Raw genomic sequence first — 10,620 nt, forward strand, 5'->3', positions numbered from 1 at the left:
GAGCCCCCTGAGCTCACTTGGCAGCCAGGGTGCTGTGCTGGGCCTGGCAGAAGTCTGCCCTGACGCTCAGAATCGCCATAAATGTGCCAAGTATCCTCCAACAGAACACCTGGAACAGGGAAAAACAGCGGGAAAAGCGTTGATGGATGCTGTGCCCATCACTGAACTCCCACAGAGAAACTCAATTTAAGACAAACACTGAAAAAAACACCAAATAAATCAAAGTTCTGATAGCCCCAATCATAAATATGGTGAATTTTCTCTGGATTTGGGGTAATTCCTGCTCACAGAGCCACCAAGAACAAGGAATTCTGTGTTCCCTTCCCCAGAGAGGTGTCCTGGAATAACAGAAAACAGCACAAAGCCAAGCACACACTTGGAAATGTCATGGGCACAGCCCCACCTGCTTGGATTAATCCCAAATATATAAAAAATAGCACTGCTGTGGCTCTATTTTCTGAACAAAACCAGCAGCAGGAGCAGAAGTAAGAGTATAATAAATAAAATAATATAATATAATCAATTTTTCATGTATTTGAGCTCTTGCTAGCAGATAAATTTCACCCAACTCCAAATATCCCCCAGAAATCTATCAAAGTGATGGCCAAATGGTCATTTAGCAGCAATAACTTTTAGTTATTCTCAATTATTCCAGTTATAACCATAATAATTTTGTGTTACTCACAGCCTTATCTCTATTTACAGGCCTGGGCTTTAAAGGAAGCCACAGCTTTCAGTTTGAAGAGCCAAAACTCAAAATACAAAATTTCAGCAATAAAGAATGGAGCGAAGCCATGAAATTTAGGAGCATGAAAATGGGAGTTATCCCAAACTACCTCAAATCAGGACTGAAATATTTAAATTATCAACACGTTTTTTCAAAGCTTTTAAAAATAACCAAGCCAAGAAATCGCTGCTGATGTTTCCTTTTTTTGAGGAGGGGAAAAAAAAAAGGTTGAAATCAGATGGGTAAAATCCCAGCCTGAAGGCAGAAGTCACAAACCTGCAGCTGGAGTGGAAAGGTCAAGGTGGCACACTCGAGTGAGGATAATTATTAGGGAAAAAACACACTCCCATGGAGCTCCCATCCCAAACTCGTGGAGTGCCCGGTGTTTAATGAGACCCTCGCTTTCAAATAGGCAAATTAAGCACCACAAAATTACCTTTTTCACTGCCATCGAGTCAGAAATCACCCAAAGAACAGCAATTATTCCCTTAAAGTACAGCTTTCAGTGCCAAAAATGATATTAATTAGCTTGCCAGAGGCAAGGGAAAAGCTGTTTTCAATCACCTCCCCCGACCTTGACGCAGCTTCTGCTCTGAGTGACTGAAATACAAATTTCCATCATGAATCCTGGAATATTTTAACCACAGGATGGAAGAGTCCCCTCTAAACACTTCAGACTCAATCCTTACATTTATCAATTCACTCTCTCACAGATCATAGAAAATTAAGAGGTGAAAGCCCAATTAGAACTTAATTAAGGATAATAAAAAATGTTTTTATAAATAATTTAATGGTAAAATGAGGAAAAAGAAAAATCTCCATTCCTAGATTTTCTTTCCAGCACCAGATTTTGGTTGGAAGAGCCTCCAGATCCAGAGCTATTTTTACCCTGGAAGTTGTATCAAATCAGGGTCATTTTGGATACTCTTCAAATCAAAGAGGGAATTTCACCCCAATTATTTTAAAAGGCACTTGTACAAACAATTTACCAAGCGATTAAGAAGTGGAATATTTCATTTCCACGTGTCCTGAGAGTGGCAAAACCAGCTCCTCTGAAAAATAGGAATGACACCAGCTCCTCTTCCCAAAGGAATATTCCTGAAGCATTTAATTAGCTCCTAGCTCTGGAGTGATTAAAAATGTAAAGCACTGTATTTAAGCTTGAAAAAAGTTATTTCCAGCAGGATAAGGAGTTGATGTAGCACACAAGGTTAATTTTAAAAGTTTGGGTTACTGAGAGATATCAAGTTGAAAAAGTAAAATCAGGCTTTTAATTAAGAAAATTAAAATTTCTTGTCTACAAATTCCGATTTTTCCAGGTAAATATTTTATAAATTCTCTCTCCCTGTGTTACCAAGTAAATTTGCTCTTCAAAACCCCAGGAGAACCGGTGAGAATAAATTGTAACCAGGTCTGTGGGCAGCAGGAAACAAGGAATCCTTTTTCAGCCAATTAAGCTTCAGATTTTCTAGTCAGAAAGTGAGATAAGGCATGGAAAGAAACCAAAAAATGAAAAGGTTGGGCTGCAAAAGGGAGCAGAAGCATCCAGGGAGGAAAAGCAGAGACCCAGCAGGACAAACAGCTGGGAATAAACATTCCTGGAGCTGCAAGGGTGTGCCTGGGAGGCAGCTCCTGGTGGTGTTATCAGGGAATGGTGATCGATCCAGATGTTACCCAGTCAATCCAGATGTTATCTGTGCAGGTGGGAGGGATTTTGGGTAGTTTTAGCTGAACACACACACAGATGCCACCAGGATCGGGCTCTCCTCACTCACAGCCTGATCTGAAGCAAATTTGAAAGGTTAATTTCTTCTCAAATGGTCAAAAATAAGCTGCAAGCCTATGGAAAGGTCATTAACCAGCAGAAAGAAATCAGGAGGGATCAGGGAAATGAATTCCTGGCTTGACAGGGCCTGGAGATGGCTGGGAGTGAAATCCAGCACCCCCACAATCTCCAGTTCCAGGGGCTGCTGTGGCACCAGCTCCTGAATCAGAGATTCCAGCAGAGCCAGCAGCTCTGGACTGAGCCCAGGGTAAAGGAAAAACAAGGAATGACACCGTGAGGAGTTCCCAGTTCCACCAGCTCCTCCAAAACTGAGCTCCACGGAGAGAGAGGGAGTGAGAACAGCTCGGAACAGCTGCAGCTTCCAGGGATTGCAAAACACGGATCCCCCTGGAAAGGTCACCGGGATCCCCTTTCCAATGCCCCAGGGCACAGGATGCACAGCACTCCCTGCTAATTTGTTACTCAGAATGAAAAGGATCCTTGGGAAGGCCTCGAGCAATCCCAAATCATTTTCTTCCTCTAAGGGAGAATCCAGGCTGAACTCATGAGCTGCTGGATTTTCCTCTTCCATAAAATCCCCTCATTTCCACACGTGAAGTCAGCACCACAAGTGGATCCCAGCAAATTTCCATGCTGCCATCAGGATTTTGGCTTTTCCTGCCACTCTGCCCATGCCAGGTTTAACTTCCCCTTCCTGAGTGACCCCTCTCTGTCCCTACCCTGCCAAAATGTTTAGTCTGCAACATTTTCCAAGCGAAAGAAGTGAGAGACCTCCAAAACGAGCCCTCAAACTTAAACCACAAATCAGCCAGAACCTAAAAAAGATCTTTTCTAAAATATCCTCTCCTGGATCACGGAGAAAAACCCTGGAACGAAACGGGTTTGGATGAACTCCTTGGAAACCCTCTCTGAAGGAAGCTTGCTCAGACTGACACGTGCCCGGAGAGGGGTGAGGTCCAAAAATGTCACTGTTCCACCCTGTCCACCCCCGCGGGCGGCTGCAGCTCCTTCCCAGTTCCCTCCCAGTCCCTCCCAGTTCGCTGACAGGCTCTGGGGGTGACTCACTCGCTTCCTCTCGCACCAAAGCCTCGGCAGGCAGATATGGATCTGCCCGAGGAGCAGCAACAAAAAACTCTCTCGGCGTGAAAGAAGTGGCAAGTGACACGTCAGGAAATGGTGACAATTGTCACCTGCTCGGGGGGGAGGAGGCCAGGCCTGAGGCAAAGCTCACAAAGTTGGGCTGGAATGGATGGGAAAATCACCCTGGAAACACCGGGAAGCAGCTGGACACTGCCATAATTCTGCCAGGAAGGTGCTTTATGCTCTTCCCTGTTAAAATGCTGTTCTGACACTCGGATTATTTTTTAAAAAACACCTTCCCCACCCATCACTTGAGTTTTTAGAGGACTTGTTTGAATGATATTTGCATTCCATGCCCAAAAAGTTGAAAGTTGCTAAAAGTGTTTTGAAGTTGAAGTTGCTAAAAGTGTTTGAAGTCAGAAGCAAAAGGCCCTGCTAAGGAAAAAAAAAAAAAATTAAAAAAAAAAATTAAAAATTGAGCTACAATCCTGTTTAAGCCACGGAATTGTATTCAAGTGAAATCAAAAATTACTTTCAGAAGTTTGTGACATCAATAGGTCTTTCCTGAAAATCAGAACACTGAGTTGTCTAAGCTGGGCTTTGAAAACAAGGCCCTGCCTGATCAACAGCTCAGCCTAAATATTCTCACACTTCCAGCCCAAATATCAAACCCAACACCCAAACCCCATTAACGAATCGAGCAGGACTTAAAAGCAACTTCAAAAATCACACAGAAAACACAGAAGCTGCAGCGTTGAGTCACTTGCACCTCGCTCATCTCCCTAATTTGAGTTTCCATCCACCTCGGCTGGGTAAACGCCTCAGTTTGGAGCCGAGGAGTTAAAGCCAGGCTGACAGCTGAGCCTGGGGCTGACTGATAAATGTCACTGCCCGGCCACAAAGTCCCAATTGTTCCCAGCCCCAGCCCATTCTCCGGGGCACAGCTCGGTTTTCAGCGTGAGAGCAAAGAGCTGAACTTTTTAGCAGGGCACAGAGAGAAACAAGGGGCAACAAAAAGCTACAAGTAACAGTGACCCGAGTGGAGCCAACCCGGAGAGGTCTGAGAGCTGGAAAGGTTTCAGACTCGTTTAGCCCTGCACAATCAGCAAAACGAGCCGTGAGATGATACCCGGCTCACAGCCACTCGAAAGGGGTTTTATAATCCTTATTTAAGACGTGCCAGGCTGCTCCAGCTCTCGGCTCACCTGCCCCAAAAAAGAGCAAGCTCCAAGGCATCGGGGCTGATTTCCAATGTTTACACAGAGCTGTTCTAAATCTCCTGCTGTCAAAGTAATCCAGAGGCACCAACAGCACCGAGCTGCTCTGTGCCAGCGCAGGAACCTCACTGAAAACGTGTTTTCCCCTCCCAAAATACACAGCCTACAAAGATCATCGGGAGTCCCAGGATGGTTCAGGTGGGAAAGGACATTAAAGCTCATCCATGGGCAGGGAGACCTCCCATTATTGCTCCAGCCTGGCCTTGGGAACTTCCAGGGATGGGGCAGCCACAGCTTCTCTGGGAAACCTCAACCCCTCATCACCCTGGCAGGGAATTCTTCCCCCAACCTCTGAACCCACTCCCTGTCAGTGCAAAGCCATTCCCTGTTGCCCTGGCTCTCTTGTAGGAAGTTCCCTGCTGGCCCTGCACCTCCAGACCTCCTTTCCCAGCTGTGGGTCACCCTCCTGGAGCGTGCCTTTCCATGAATCACACGGCTCTGCCTCCCAGGTAACAGATCCGCAATTCCAGAGCGGGGCAAAGTCCAGGCAGAAGCCAGGGAAGCACCCTGGGCTCTGCCCTGACACAGGGAAAGGTTTGAGCACTGCAACGTTGAAGAGGAGGATGGATCTCTGTGGGGAATTCAGCCTGGAATCATTCACTGAGGTTTTATGAGGTGTTTTTAAAAAAAAAATTCACAGCTAGACCCTAAGACCCACATTCCTGGCTGTACATCCACACTCCTACCTTAACTCCAGCTGAGTTGATTAAATCCAAGTATTTCTACGTGTTGAGTCATAAGGAGACAGAGTTTTCTGGCTGCTGCTACCGGTGGGTTTCTCTTTTTTTTAATTTTTTTCCTCTCCTTTAAATCCTAACTGCAGTTCTGAGTCAGACCCTGCCTGGTTTGTTCAGGGAGTTTCGAGGCGAGTTTCCATTTATACAGGAGCTTTTCAAAGCCAAATTTCTGCCTTCTTCCTCCTCCTCCTCGCCCCGAAACCAGCGAGCACAGACTGCCCCGGGAGAAAATGCAGATCGTGACTAATCACACCCAGGAACCATCATGCGACTGAAGGAAGCCACTTCCAGCACTTCCCTACAGCCTCACCTGTGCTCCAAAGCCCCAAAATCCCAAAGCTCAGCTGCTTCTCAACCCAAAGCACGCCCCGAGCCGACATTCCCAAGAAATCCGCCCCTCCCTGACTCAGACCTTCCCGCAGGTCACTCGCAACACCCTGGGCCACGCCAGGACTTTTCCTGAGGCATTGCTTGTCCCAGAATTCATCGGCTCCCCCCTTTTCCAGCCCCAAATCCCACAGGGTAGCCCTTTATCCAGACAAACCGGCCCCGGCGTTCGCAGCCCTGCCCCCATTCCCAGCCCAGGAAAACCACCACATCCTGGACACCCTTCCTTTCCTGCTCCATCTGCCCCCCTCCAGCCTGAGAAATGTCACCCCCCAGCTTTGTCCCCTCCGTTTTCCACCTCTGAACACACACACACACAAAAAAAATCCTTCGCCCCTTTACTGACCACCACGAGGCTTCCCTTTCCCACCCCCAAGAAAACCCAGCTTTTATCAAACTTGTCCCCCCCCCCATCCACACAGGAATCAGTAACACCCCTCCCCTCAAAACACTGCTCCAAATGCCCCCCAAAACCAGGTACAAACCCCACATTTAACCTTCCTGCAGCCTCCCTGGCCCCCTCGCTGTTTCAATCCCACAGGAATTGCTTTTCCTTCCCCCCACAAAGGGGTGCAAGGGGGGCTCTGGGGACCCACACAACGCTGGGGGTGGGCACTGAGGCCCCCACATCCCACGGCTGAGGAAGGACCCCCCAAACCAGCCCTGCAGGGAGAAGGGACCCCCCAAAGCTGCAAATCAGAGCCACAGTCCCTAAGCAGCCCCTGGGGAGTCCTCACAGGCACAGGGGACCCCCAAAGCAGCCCCCCAAGCACAGGAGGGACCCCACAGGTAACGAGCTGCCCCCAAACCTCCTCCTCGTACTCAAAGCCCCGAAGGGTCCCTCAAACAAACCCCACAAGCCGGGAGTTTCTTCCAGAACAGGAAAGACTCCACGAACCAGCCCCCTGACCCAGACACAGTCTCGTGGACCCCCAAATTCCCCTCCAAACGAGCCTTTCAGCCCAGAGGGAGCCTCCTGGACCCACAAGCCCACCCCAAATCAACGCCTCAGCCTTCTGCAACCCTAAGGCCCCCCAAACTGTCCCCCAGAGCACAAAAAGCCAGCTACAAAGGGCCTAAGGAGACTCTCCAGACCAGAGAGGCCCCCTCAGAGCGGGGAATCCCCTCCAAACACGCCAAGCAACACCAGGGATTCCCCCCCTTTCCCGGCTCCCGGGGCGGCGCCTCCAGCCTTCCGCGGTCCCCTCCGTTCTCCCGAAGCCCCCCGGTTGCCCCCTCACCCTGGGCATTGAGCGGGCCGGGGGCCGGGCGGGGTCGGGCGGGGTCGCGGGCGGGCGGCGGGGCCCGTGACGGGGCTGGGGCTGCGCTGGGCCCGGTCCGGCCGGAGACACCGAGAGCCCGCGCGCCGCCACAAGGCTCCTCGCGCACAGGCCGCGCCCCCCCCCGCCGCCCGCGGCCCCGTGGTACGGCCCGCCCCTCACACCCACGGCCGGCACAGTGGTACGGTCCGCCCACACGCGCCCCCGCCCCGGGGCAGCGCGCTGGGCGCGTCCATTCGAGGCGAGGCGGGGGGGAGCCGGGAATGGAGGGCGGCGTGAGGACCTCGCAGCACCTTGCGGTGTCCGGAGTGGTCTCCAGAGAAACCGGAGAGGGATCCCTCGTCAGGAGCTGTAGTGATAGGACAAGGAACAATACGGGTTAGGTGTTAGGAGAAAATTTCTGTGAGCATGGCGAGGCACTGCCATAGGTTGTGGAATGCCTCGAGCCTGGAATTGTTCAAAGCCAGGTTAGATAATACCTTGAGCAACCCGCTCTAGTGGGAGGTGCCCCCTCTCCATGCAGCGGAGAACGGCTCCTTCCATCCCTTTAGGCGGCTCCTTTATAGCAACACCCCCTTTATATCTCATGGTACAGGCCGCTTGTTCCCCCCCCCTCATTTGGGTATTGGTATGGCCCGGAGGCGTCTTGCCCTGACCAGGCACCGACTGTCCCCGGTCACCTTTGGTACGTCCCGCCCCCCCCGCAGCCCCCGCGCACTTGGAGCGGCCCTTTGGCCGCACGTGCACACGGAGCCTTCCACGCCAGCATCCCCCCCCCCCAGCGCAGCCCGCTCCTCCCCACTGCGGGCAGTGGTTCGGTCCTCACGGGGGTTCCTACGGCTTCCGCTTCCATGAGCCCGCACCGGGACCGGGATCTGGGGCAAAAACACACGGGGAAAGGCTGGTGCGTCCAGCCCTGATCCCCGTGGAAGCGCCAGCACACGGGGAAACGTCAGTAAATCAATGAGCCGTGATCCGCTTCCCCGCTCCCGGCTGGAGCACGGCGTTCCGTGCCTCAGAGCGTGGCTGGGAGCAGGATCCTGGCCGGCCGGACACCCCACAGCTGTGCGGCTTCAGGCGACCCGAGGTGACAACCCTGCGACCTGGCCGGGTGTGACAGTGCTTGTGTAAAAGCTGCTTTCCAATCCCAGCTGGAAAAGGGAGGCTGTTCCCCTCACAGTCCTGCTGAGATTGTGTCAGAACCCGCTCAGAGACACTGGTACCAGCTGGGCCCACCAAGTGCCATGTGCAGCCAGCGCTCTGTCCCCAAAAGCTTAGGGAGAGGTGGATAAATAAGAATCCCTTGTTTTCTGCACAGGCTGGAGAAGATGTGTGATTTCCCCGATTATAAAAGTTGTTGTCTTCCCGTTACCCATGCTCTGACTGTAGAATTTTTAATAGAGGGCTGTGTTTTATACTAATTTAAGCAGCTGCACTGCCTGCAATGTGTCTGTGCCAGTCAAGTGTTGCCTCCACACACAATAACAGAACCCCTGCATGAAAGAGATTTTGCATTTCTAGAATGGAATACCTCAAGTTGGAAGGGACCCGTGAGGATCACCAAGTCCAGCCCCTTGCCCAAACCCATCAGCAAAGAAACCTGAAGAATCATCCATGAAGGGGCAAAATTGAGGGTGGATGCCCAGGGACAAAGAAGAAACCAGCTAACCTTTGTCCCTCAAAATACACGGAGAAGCTCTCACTGCCACTTTGCTGGGTTTAATGGCTCTGCCAAGTCGTAACTGGAGTCACATAAACTCTGAGAATCACAGGTCTTAGGGTTCTTTTATTTCCTTCTTCAGCACCGAGCCAAATCAGCGAGGCTCGTCCCCAGGGTGGGCTCTGCTCCACAGAACATGAGGGCAGGCAGGCAGGGGAAGGCTCAGCTCCCGCAAGGGCACTGCCAAGGCCCTGCCGGACTGTGGAAGCCGGAGGGACACGCTGAGCCGTCACAGCGGCGCTACCCCTGTACCTCAGGGCAGCGCTGTGACCTGGGCAGGCCAAAATCTCGGTCTCCATGGCTCGGTCCCTGTCCCTGTCCCGATTCCCCCTCAGTCCCTTCCCGCGCCTCAGCGCCGCCGCCTGGAGCGAATCCGGAGCGCGCATGCGCGGCACCGCCGGGGCGCAGTCCAGGCAGAACCGCCGGTTCGAATCCCGCAGTCGGCGGTTCGGTTCTTATTGCGGGTTCGAATCCCGCCCGCGCTTCCAGCGCCATCATTGGTTCTCTTCCAGATTTTTGATTCTATGTACTCTGGGTTGGTGAGGCTGCACTTCTACTACTGCGTCCAGTTCTGGGCCCCTGAAAGGCTCCTGCAAGGTCGAAGAGGAGCGGCTGGAGGAGCTGGGTTTAGTCTGGAGAAGGCTTAAGGGGAACCTCATCGCTCTCCACAACCACCTGCCAGGAGCTTGTGGTGAGGAGGGGGTCTCTCCTACTGTGTGAAGAGTGAGCTTACTGAGAGGAAACGGCCGCAAGCTGAGACAAGGGAGATTCACAGTAGATATTAAAATTCTTTCGCCGTCTGGGTGGCCAGACATTAGAAGGGGCTGCCTGGGGAGGTGGTGGAGTCACCGTTGTCAGGAAAATTAATCCACAAACACCAGAGGTTTATGTCCAAAAAGGAGACAGAGGAGTCCTTTTTCTTTATTCGAAAAAAGGGAGAGGCCATGGGGCATTGCCCTGGGGTCTCTCAAATTTTTGGAGGGCGCAGCCTCCATTTTGTCCTAATTCCCGGCCTCTTGTCCCTTCTCTCTTTCCCCATAGGCTGAGGTACTTGAGAGGTACAGACTGCCCGGAACACCTGATACCTGAGACACCCCCAATGCACATTCCCTTCTTAATTCTTAACTTTTGTGGAATTCACGGTGCTCTTTGATCTTTTAGTGGAATCCATCCCATTGTTTCTGGTGTCTCTCACTGATAGTTGCATCTTATCAGCAGACCCACAGCTTGTTTGTAAAGACAAACCCGTCATTCCTCTCAATGTGTTTAGAGGTGCTACGTGATGCGGTTTAGGGATTACAATGGCAGCGCTGGGTGGACGGAGTGGAAGAGTTGTTCTCCTCCCACATCCACGATTCCCCGACTCCATCATTCCCCGCTTCCGCGGCTCCCCTCACGCCACCGGCTGGAAACGCGCGGCCGCCATGGCGCCATTCCCGAGCGGCCGGCGGCGCGCGGCGCATGCGCGGGGGCGCGCGGGGTGGTCCCGCGGCGGGTCCCCCCTCACACACTCACACACTCACACACACGCGCACACACACACACACACACACACACACACACGCACACACACAGGCGGAGGGGGCGGAGCTTCCGGCGCGGCACTTCCGGCCCCGGCGCTGCGCG

The sequence above is a fragment of the Cyanistes caeruleus genome, chromosome 26, assembly GCF_971803275.1.
Source record: "Cyanistes caeruleus chromosome 26, bCyaCae1.hap1.1, whole genome shotgun sequence".
In the NCBI taxonomy this organism is placed as follows: domain Eukaryota; kingdom Metazoa; phylum Chordata; class Aves; order Passeriformes; family Paridae; genus Cyanistes; species Cyanistes caeruleus.